This window comes from Amphiura filiformis, chromosome 4 (assembly GCF_039555335.1).
Source record: "Amphiura filiformis chromosome 4, Afil_fr2py, whole genome shotgun sequence".
In the NCBI taxonomy this organism is placed as follows: Eukaryota; Metazoa; Echinodermata; class Ophiuroidea; order Amphilepidida; family Amphiuridae; genus Amphiura; species Amphiura filiformis.
The window spans coordinates 61,029,976-61,041,904 of NC_092631.1; the positions used below are offsets into that span (position 1 = coordinate 61,029,976).

At 34.6% G+C, this 11,929-nt stretch overlaps 1 long non-coding RNA gene across 1 annotated transcript; it reads right to left on the reverse strand.

The window, feature by feature from the left end:
- Positions 1 to 6,321: 6,321 nt before the first annotated feature.
- Positions 6,322 to 10,491, reverse strand: LOC140151163 (uncharacterized). The gene is made up of 3 exons (XR_011858908.1): positions 10,346 to 10,491; positions 7,607 to 7,787; positions 6,322 to 6,504 (listed from the first exon to the last, which is right to left on the reverse strand). It is a non-coding gene; the product is annotated as an uncharacterized lncRNA (long non-coding RNA).
- Positions 10,492 to 11,929: the final 1,438 nt, after the last annotated feature.

Consider the following 11,929-nt stretch of genomic DNA (forward strand, 5'->3'; position numbering starts at 1 on the left):
CGTCATGTACCTTCTCAACCCTCCTGTCTGGCCTTAAATGTATTCTTTTCAATATATCTGTTTTATGTGTATTATGAATAAAATTGAAATGATGAAACTAAACTACACATCTATCTTTGGAATGCGGCGCTTTTGTGCTGGCGCGAAAGTTGGTGGATTAACGTACGCATCTAGCGCGTATTGTACCACCATGTTTAGTCTTGTGGTTAGATTTGATTGATAAACAAGTATGATTGACAGTGTGTTTTAGAGAACGAAGTCCCTGGGTAAAGTTCTGCTTAAAAGTGAAAGTCCATAGTCGATTTTTAACTCGTAATAAACTGGCAGATTCTAAAATTAGAATTGTTCAGTATTGAAGTGCCATTATAGTTATGCCATTTATGATATGTTGCATTCAATAATATAAGCCTACATATACTTTACTTTTACTGTCACAAATATAATTATATAAACTTTTTCATAACCATTTTATGCTAGTATTTTGATGTAATAAATATCAGTATAATTTCGAGTTCAACTGAATGCGTTCATCATGATTAATAACGTATTTTTATTTATCAAAAATCGACTATGGCATAGTCTAATAACCCATAAGCCCACCGGTAAAGCCCATTCCATAAAATAAAGTTGTTACTTTATAAAGTTATCATTGAGGAATGTTTTATATTCTTGCATGATATATGCACTCTTTGAAGTACCGTAGCCAAACCTCCTCCGTGGACAGAGTGAAAAATGGATACATTTCTTTAAAAGGACATATCTTCAAAAGTTATGAGCAAATTGAAATAATTGTTTTGGTTTATTAAAGCTTACGGGTAAAGGCTTCTTTACATACTAACATATACTTGATCAACTTTTCTTCAATAGGATAAAAAGAGGGCACAATGAGGGGCCTCTTCTTTTTGGGACACCCTGTAGTTAGAACTACATATATGCCCATATCACACTACACATGTCTGCTATCTATAGGCTCACTATAGGCTTAGTGATGCAGTTGTGTATTTCACTGGTCCAAGAATCCAATTGCAGAGCATATTAATTGCAGAGCATATTAAATAAACGGTTGTTTGATTTCAATGAGAGAAGACGTGTTTTCACGACTCTGCTAAAACATGTAGCGGATAATAGCAAATCGATGAGCTGATGGGGCTTGCCACTGCGGCTGTTTATCATTAATATTGCATACTACTACTGTACTACTGTCGTTGACTATTTATATTATCAATTATTGTACACTGTTCTTACTAATTTGAAGGAATTGACATTGGAATTTACTAAGTAACTTGACAGTAAGTAAAATGGAAACTAACGAACTTGCCAAGAGTGTTGTTGATGCACTTGTTGTAAGCGATCAATTTCGAACAATGTTGAAGTCACTGTTATCAGAATCCTTAGACGAGAAACTCAAAATCTTAAGTGACAAAATGGATGTAATAAAGGCTGAAACCAATGAAAAGATGGAAGCGATGAAAGCAGACTACAATGAGAAGATTGAGGAGTTGAAAGGAGAATTGCACGATGCGCGTGTAGAACACGAGAAGCTTGAAAAATCACATGAAAAGCTGCGAGAGAACTCTAATAAGAACTGTAGCACATCTATAAACAATACTCTACTCAACCACCAAGGTATGAACTATTTAGAACAACAGTCCTTTCTTAATTCCATTCGGATAACGGGCGTGCCCGAGTCACCTGTCAAGAAAGACCCAGAGACAGACAAGATCATACCAGAGGACGTGGTGGAAGTAGTCAAAAACATAGTCCAAAAAACGGGAGTAGAAGTACGTGAAGAAGATATAGACTATGCCAGGAGATTGCAAAAACCTAAACAACAGCAAAACACAGCAGCCCCGAGACCAATTGAGGTCAAGTTCACAAGAAATGTCATTAGGCAAAAGGTTATCTCATCACGAAAATCACTGAAGGGCACAGGAATTGGAATACATGAAATCCTCACAAAAACAAACCAAACAATATACAATGAGGCCAGAGACATGGCAAAACACGTTGAAAAAAGCTAAATCAGTGTGGACATGGAATGGGGTATGCACAATTCTGGTGGAAGACGGGGGCAAGAAAATCAAATACAAAGTTTCAACTGTCGAGGAGATCAGGAAGATAGCTGACAGGCACTTATAATTATGTCTGAATTAGAAATGAAACTTTAACAGAAAAATATCTTATGTATATAGATACTCTTGTTGATGTATATATTAAATTGTTCAGTAAAAAATCCATTCGTGATTTATGAGGTCTAATTGACTCATAGTATACGTACATACAGAGGTTTCATGTAAAAACTTAAACAAACTATGCTTATGTTAATGTATTTATAATGAGAGAGTGACTTAAAGTTGTACATAGTTCTTTTTTTTCAAATGAACTCTGTACATCATATTATTTTCAGATTGGAAAACTGGCAAGCACGCCATTTTGTTTTCATATTTGAAAAGCAATACAATCATCATGCATGTAGAACTGTATAATAAAATATGTCTCACAAATGTAATTGTTAACTTGATTATATATCGATACATGTTCGATTCGTTAATAATTTGTTGACAAGCTTTGCGCTTATTTCAATAAAAGTGATTTACAACTTCGTGAAGCAAAATCAATAGTAGAAGAAGCTCAAGTAACCCGTTAAAAACTTCATACAATTTACTACTTGAATATGTTTAATATAATGGCTGCGGTGGCAACGCCTCAAAATCGGCTTAACCTTATCCGCACACTAGCAATCCTCATTATTTCATTTTATATAAACCTTTGATTTTTTAATCTATTTATATTTGTGTATATTTATATATTTTTCTATGTCTGTTTCTAATTTAAATACTCGTGATGTCTGTGTTGTGTGCTCGAAAATAGTAAAAAATGCCACAAAGATATATCATGCCAAATGTGTACGGGATATGTGCACAAAAAATGTACAAAACTCAAGCCAAAACAACTAAAATGTCTAAATCCTAAGGAGTGGGTGTGCTCAAAGTGCTCAAACAACACTATTCCTGATTCTGATTTTGAAGAAGATGCAAATGACTTAAACGAGAATCCTCAATTTAATGTTACTGAGGTAGACCTAAAAAAATATGATAAAATGGTTTTAATCCTATACGATTTGATTGTAATTCAACGGAAAAAAGATATAACGATGTAGTAAATGATGATACGGAAAGGAGTCATGAATGCTCATATGTTACCCCTGAACATTTTTCCTCAGATTCTAATTCTAGTATTGGCAAATTTAGTTTCCTAAATGTTAATATTAGAAGCCTATCAAAAAATTTCGAAAAGCTCGAAGAATGCATTAATATATTGAAAAATGACTTTAGTGTAATTGGGATATCAGAAACTCACCTTAAAGACAAACCAAATGACTTTTATAACATATCTGGGTATAAAGTAGAATATACAAATAGAATTGCAAGAGAGAAAGGTGGCGTATGCATGTATGTATCTGACAAAATTAATTATAAACTACGAAAAGATCTTTGTATTGCAAACTGTAATTACGAATCCTGTTTTATTGAAATTGAATGTAATAATGCTAAGAACATTGTAGTCGGAGTTGTATATAGAGCACATACGTCTATTGATGACTTCATGACAGATATTGAGCCCGTCTTTAAGAAACTGAATACAGAGAAAAAATCAGTTTATATCATGGGAGATTTTAACATTGACCTTTTAAAGGTAGATACCCATAGACCTACTCATGATTATCTTGAACTCATTTATTCCTATTCCTTATTACCTACGATATACAAACCAACACGGATTACTGAAACTACTGCAACAATAATTGATAATATTTTAACCAATGATGAAAATATTATTAAATCCTCCATAATAGTTACCGATATAACTGATCATTTACCAACTGTGTTAACAACTCGTAATACCCAAACTAGTCCATCTAATAATTCTAAAAGAATTTCTTACAAAAGGAATCACACTGACGATAATATTGCAAAATTTAAAAAGAGGTTATCAGAAGTTAAGTTGCAGGAAGTTCTTGATAACAACAATGTAGATGATGATTACAATAAGTTCCTAGAAACTTTTGATAAGTTATATAACGAATGCGTACCACTTAAGAAATGCACTAATAATAGAAAGAAGGAACCAATGTCTCCCTGGATCACAAACGGCCTACTAAAAAGTATCAATAAGAAAAATAAATTATACAAACAATATCTTCACTCCCCAAGTCAAAATAGAATTCAAAATTTAAAACTTATAAAAATGTATTAAACATGCTTATACGTAAAGCTAAAAGAAAATATTATTTCTTGAAATTCGAACATAGCAAGAATAATATGAAGCAAACATGGAATACAATAAATAATATTCTTGGACGAGGAAAGCAGAAATCTTCCCAGAATAAATTTAAGGATGGTCATGGCAACATATATACAAACTCTGACGATATATCAAATCAATTTAATGATTTTTTTGTAAATGTAGGCCCGGAACTTGCATCCAGTATTGAAGATTCCGACAAAAAATATTATGATTACCTTCATGATCCAAGATTTAGTAGCATGTACATGAGCCCAATTGTGGAAATGGATATTATAAAAATTATTGATAAATTTAACCAAAATAAAAGTGCTGGTAATGATAACATAGGAAATTTCATTATAAAAAGAGTAGCTAAGGAAATCGTAAAACCTCTTACAAGCATATTTAATATGTCAATCTCAACAGGTATTGTTCCTGAAAAACTAAAATAGCTAAGGTTATACCAATATACAAAAAACAAGAAGCTGAAGTCTTCTCCAATTATAGACCAGTGTCACTTTTACCATGTTTTTCAAAGATTTTAGAAAGACTTGTATTTGATAAATGTGTTAACTACATAGATACTCACGAAATCCTTAATGACAAACAATTTGGATTTCGATCCAACCACTCTACCTATATGGCTATATTACAGCTGGTGGATAAAATTAATACAGCAGTGGACAAAAATAAAGCAACTATTGAATTTTCTTAGACTTATCAAAAGCGTTTGATACAATTGACCACAAAATACTTCTTCATAAATTAGAGCATTATGGATTTCGTGGTGTGGTATTGGAATGGTTTACAAATTATCTAAGTAATAGAAAGCAATATGTATCCTACAACACGTGTGACTCACAACTTAAAGATATTGTATGTGGTGTTCCGCAAGGATCAATATTAGGTCCACTATTTTTTATATTATATGTTAATGATATCACTAGTACCTCTAATATTCTGGATTTTATACTATTTGCTGATGATACCACTATCCTTTACTCGCATGAAAATATTGAGAATCAAACAAATGTCGTGAATGCTGAATTGAAAGAAGTAAGCAATTGGTTTAGAGCAAACAAGTTATCAGTAAATGCAAGCAAAACAAATTATATGTTATTAGGAACGCCTCATATGACATCAGTCAAAGTGCAGCAAGATTTAAACATCGTCCTAAACAACACACTATTGGACCGAGTGAAACATACCAAATTTTTAGGTGTCTTAATAGATGAAAACCTCACCTGGAAATGTCATATTGACTGCGTTTCCAAAACTTTGTCGAGAAATATTGGTATCATGAACAAATTAAAACACTTTATTCCTGATCGAATATTATATACCTTATATTGTACTTTTATTTTGCCGTACCTCAATTATGGAATTCTAATCTGGGGAATACATGTAAACTTTATTTAGATAAACTGACCAAACTCCAAAATGGGCAATAAGAACAATTTCTAATAGTCATTATAGAAGTCATACCAGACCTTTATTTGCCAAATACAACATTTTAAATATAGAAGATATGTATTCTCTTGAACTTGGTGTATTTATGTACAAGAATTCCATACATGAGTTACCCAATTCATTTAATGAGTATTTTACAAAACGTTCTGACATCCATGACTACCAGACAAGACGAAATAATGATCTCCAGTTAACAAAAAATAAAAGAGTTTTTTCCGACCATTCCATTCGAACGAGCGGGCCCATACTTTGGAACTCTCTAGATAAAAAATTAAAGACTCAAAGTCCATAAAACATTTCCGCAAACACCTTAAACAAAAACTTATCTCTAAGTACAATTAGGCCATTCTCGAGCACTGTAATTTGTCATGTCTGTTAGTCATTTTATTTATTTTTGTTGATTTCATAATCTTTGTTTTGTTTTTTCGTAAGGAAAGGCAATTCTCAGGCCTTATTGGCCTTCCTGCCTTTTCCGCCATATTGTGTTTCTTTATTTTTGATGTAGTTGTATATTTTTATATATGGAAATAAATGAATGAATGAATGAATGAATGAAAGCTAACCACTCAGAGCATACACTCATGTGTACACAGGTGGTTTGTCGGCATGCTTCACCAACACCCACGTAAAAGCATTGGTGGTATTACTTCTGAACATCAGGCGAACCAAAGTGTAGTTGATGAGAGATTATTTTCACCTTACTTCTGGCCACTTGATCATTGGCTGCTCTCTTCATTCTGGTCACTTCTAAAGATAAAAGAGTTAAATTAAGAGGTGTAAATTCAAAGCCAATGACACATACATGCATAGATTCCATTTTTGTTGACTTGTTTGGGAGAAGACAATTGACCACCAGCTGATAGCTGCATCTTTTAGCTGATTTAATTACATCACTCACTGAAATTGGTCCCAGGGGGGGGGGGGCACTCAAATATGACAGTGTACGCATGCATGACCAAATTTTTTTCAAACACCCCTAAACGAGTTTTACCCTACCAGCAAATTTAGCCAATAAGACAATTTAGTGTAGAATTTACCCCCTAATGAGTTTTTGGCTGGTGAAAATGCAACAAATGAACCTTTTTGGACTCATAATTTACCAAAAATTCAAAATGGTACCCTAAACAAGTTGTCCAGTTTCAGAAAACTACCCTTATTCTTGAAAATCACTGTTTTTAGACTCTAAACGCGTTACGCGCGTAACTTGCCTTGCCTAAAAAAACACCCCCTTTTACTTGTTTTTTTGGTCACGCATGCGTACAGACCATTTATGTGAGTGATCCCCCCGGGAATTGGTCAAGAAATAAATCAGTGATCCAAAATCCCAAGATTCAAAAGTTCACGATGGCTATTGAACTTGCAAAAAAAGGGTTCTTGAACAAGAGAATATATCATTTTCCCCCCTGATGTGGCAATGACGTCAGCGCACATTTCATTGGGCGCAGCTTCAAATCGTTCAAAGCATTCCCTCAAAGCGATGCCGTTCACATGCACATACCCTTAAAGACACACACAAAACAGCTAACTCACTTAAAGATGTACAACGCATTGACATCACTACCACATCAGGGCGACAAATGGTATAACAGCACCATGATTTACATTGATCAGAACATTAAAATGCAAATTCTGATTTCATTGCTTTGGGTATTTGATCACTGTAATAGCTGTATTGGTTTCTAACATATTTGTCTTTGTTTAAATACAAGCGTGAATATAAATAGCTGGTACTTTAATTCGTTTGCTAACTGTTTGCTCATTTATAAAAACAGTAATAAAAATTGTATTCATGCTAATTAATTTGCTTGTAAAAGCTCGCTGGATTTTTCTCATTTTAAAAGGTCCTTACTTGTTTTGTGCTGTTGAGCATTTTCAGTGTCCATGTCATCATCACTTTGCTCCTCATTTCCAGTGAGCAATGTCATCTCACTATCGGTCGCTTCATTGCTGGAGTTGGCTTCAGGGCTGGTTTGACGGTTGGAGGGTGCTCCAGTGCTGGAGGGGCTCTTCTGGAAGGTTTACTTGCATCCCTGTATATTATCAAATCAAAGACCATGATTAAGAATGAATATCATATAGAACTTCAACACATTAACATAAAAATTGTGCAATATTTTTTATTACAAATATGGCTTGTGCAAGTTGCTGAAAAATTAAGACCCATTTTCAAAAATATTTGTTTAAATCAAGCATACAAGGGTATCAAATAGTTCTAGCCTCACCTAGAAGGCATAGCAGTATCTCCAAATTTACATTGTAATTAAAAAGCATGTTGCCTTATAAGGTTATGCACCGATATTCATATATCTGCCATGTATTATTTTCAAGTGAGGTCCTTTGAAAGTCTTCAGATTCAGCAAAGATCCAAATGTGAATTAACAAGAAGCTTGTGCAGTGATTAAATACATTCATAAAAAGGGCATGACACCCAAGGCCATCCATGAAGACATGGTCAGCACACTTGGTGATACCTCTCCTAGCTATTCCACCATAAAGAAATGGGCTGCTGAATTCAAGCGAGGGAGAGAGAGTTTGGAGATGATCCAAGGTCCGGAAGCCCGAGATCTTCAACAACATCAGATCAAGTGGACGCCATTCACCTGACGGTGCTAAGGACAGACGCTTGACTATCCAACAAATAGCTGACAAGATGGGTATTAGTTATGATTCAGTGCAAAGTGTTTTGACTGACACCTTAGGCATAAGCAAGATGGGTGCCGAGAATGCCGACTCCAGATCAGAAACTAGCCAGGCATAATGTTTCGAAGGAAATTCTGGCGCCAGGTTTTTTTTAACGCACAAACCACAGTCCGAAAGTCCAACGCGTATAAAATCTTGAAAACATACGCGTTCCAATATTGCAAGATTTGAATAGAAAAACACCCGATATTATGCATTTATTCTCGGCTTTTTAGACCTAATCTCGATATGAAGGGCCCAGTACATTTTGTCAGCATCGATTGCGAGTCTCAAGACTTGTGATAGTGTCAGTTTGAAATTTTGCAAATTGAGTTCGGGTCTTTTTTTTTCGGTTTAAATGATGCACCAAATGGCTTCAATTGGACTTTAATTTTGCGCAAATTTTCCCTCTTGGGGGAAACATCCACCTCAGACACCCCCATGCGTAAACAAGTGGCCATTTTTGCTTCTGCTTTCGACATTTGTCAATTTAAGCCCTACAATTTATAGGCCTACAATAATAGGGAAAACGAAACCATGACAACGACTGGCTTTATGGACCATCATTTCACAAATTTTGGCTTTTTCAACTATTCAAACTTAAATTTTACACAGTAATAAATAGTGCCAAAATGGTCAACCAAATCGATTCTATTGGATCTTCATTTTGCAAAATTTCTGGGGGGGGGCCACTTTCACTTTTGCCAATTTATGTTTAACACAATTTATAAGCCTACCATAACAGGGAAAACTTGCTGTCCACGAACTGCTCATTTCACAAATTTTCGGCATTTTTAAACTAGGATTTTACACATTAATAGCGCCAAAATGGTCCACCAAATCACTTTAATTAGGTCTTCATTTTGCAAAAGTTTTTAACTTCTCAGGGGCATTTTTACAATTTATTATTTTCTTCTAAAATTGCCCCCCCCCCCACCTTCTGACTGCTCTAGATCCGCCACTGCTCCAAAAACACACACAGTGTAAAAATTGTCTTCAAAAATTAAATTATATAAATACCCTTGGACAATGGACCCCTTTAGAGGAAAAATTCACAATTGAAAGGGTCCAAAAAATTTGAAAATACCCCTTCATCTAAATGCTTTTAAGAAAACCCTGTCTGACGCGTTTTCAGACTGATCCGGATACTTTTTACTCCAGAATTGTCACCCAGGATGAAACATGGGTTTATCACATTGAACCAAAATAAAAAAATCAAAGCAAGCAGTGGAAGCATCATGGATCTCCACCTCCAAGGAAGTTCACCAAGTGGCTTCTGCTAGAAAGGTCATGGCCTCTGTTTTGGGGGATAGCAAGGGTGTCATTATGATTGACTACATTCTAAGAGGTTGTGATGTACCCTGTATAATTGTATTTCATGAAATAGGGAAGTTACCTGTATAATCATGCAATTATGACTTTTCTGAAATCCCTATAATGGAAATGACAACATCATTTATCAAGACTATTTATGTCAAGGGGAAAATCCCTGAGACTAAAGAAAGAATGACATCACGGGAAAATCCCACAGGAAGTGATGTAAGGTGAAATGTTAATGTCTAGTATTAGAACAGTGGGAAAATCCAAGATTAGCTACCAAACATCATGTTGGTAGTAATTCTTAACAGATCTGTATCAATATGAATGCGAATCACTGAATGGATGTAGCTATAGCTCTCAAAAAGAGAGTATTTAATGTTAACCAGTTATTCTGGATACTCAGAGAGTATTACAAAGTGTGGCAATGGAGGATTCCTATAAGTTCAGCCTGTGAGCGATGAAGATTATGTAGATGGATCTCGTCAAGTGTGGATACCGTTGTTTGCCCACACTGCAATTGTTTTGTCCTCAACGACATGCTGAAATTATGGTTATTATTATTTTGGAGCCAACAAATCAGGCTTCTTACCCTGATCGGAACTAACTGTACCAACTTCTTTTATCATGGGTAATTTTCCCTGCCTTTACCAGATGAGCCACAGGGTATGCAGCTTCTCATGCATATATGCATTTCTTCTTCGGCAAGTGCAGTCGATTCCACAGTTCCTCTTTCTCTGCAACATCTCCACCTGATGACAGAAAAAAATATATCAGTTCATAAGATTCCCTTCAGTACTATCAAATAATTAAAAGGTATCAGATTTGTGTGTGTGTGTGTGTTGACTATAATTTTATATTATACGCTTATCACATTCGAACTTCACATTGTAATCAATGACATGAAAATTGACAAATGATTGGACAGCCTCAGATAAGCCGTAACATTATTGCAAGGACACATGATATCAAATATTGTAAATCATGCTGAAACTACAACCCTGACGAAAAAGGTTGCCACACCAAAGCATTAATTGGACAACATCCTTCCCCGCTCCCCTATTGCAATGGTAATTTGGACAACATCGTCATCATTTCTACATTACAGTCTCGGAACGATGTTTAGCTACATTGAACAAGAGCACCAATGGTGCTGTAGCTCAATTGTTTCTGGATATATAGGCATGTCATTAGAACTAATATATAATTATGTTACTGGCATCATGGTATTGTACTAGGTGCATAATATCACAACTTATTGTTGGTTACCATATTCAGCATTATTATTATGGACTGAGCATTTACCTAAATAGAAACAATGAATAACAAGAATTTGTACTATAAACTTATTTTGTCACCAAAAGGTGCTGGATTCACTGGACTTCAAGAAATGTTCTCCAACCCCAATGTCAAAAAGAAATCTATGCCACTGTCAATGATGTATATTTTTGGTCTCTATATTAGGACATGAAGGGGGGATCAAAAAAATTTTAGACCATAAAAAGGGGGGATCAAAAAAAAATCCACCCTTTTTTAGGGGATCACAAATTTTTTGATGTCCGAGGTTCCAACTTTTCCAACCCCTCCCACCAAAGTATTTATGAACACTCCCTAAGCATGTGTGAATGTGTGTGTGTGTGAAGTTGGGTAAATTATGGTGTAAATTTACGCCAACTTACCCACATTTAAGCGTCTGAACATGCCTTTTAACATGTTTAATACCTTTATAGAATATAATTATGTTCATCAACTGTGACCATTTCCAATTAAAGGTGGTACAGGTGTTTAATAGAGACCCAGAAATCATCATTATATCAAAATGTGTTTTTTTATTATTAGTACATACATGTACTTTAGATAATACATTTAAGAAATTACAAATTATGTTTATGCAACTTTTAAAAAAGCTCTGAAAACAATGTGTTTTTATTATTTTCTTTGTTTTTCATTATTTTCAAACACATTTTGTAGACTATTTCCTAGAGCTTGGACCTACAATCAAATTGAACTGGGACATTGATCATGTTTATAGAAATATTTAGTCAAATTAATTTACACAATTTGGTACATAATACAGACGTGCAAAAATAGGAAATTTTGACCTTTGACCTCTGTTAACTTGGTGCGCCAACGAAATCCCAAAAATTTTTTGCTGAAAAATGAAACTTGCCATGGA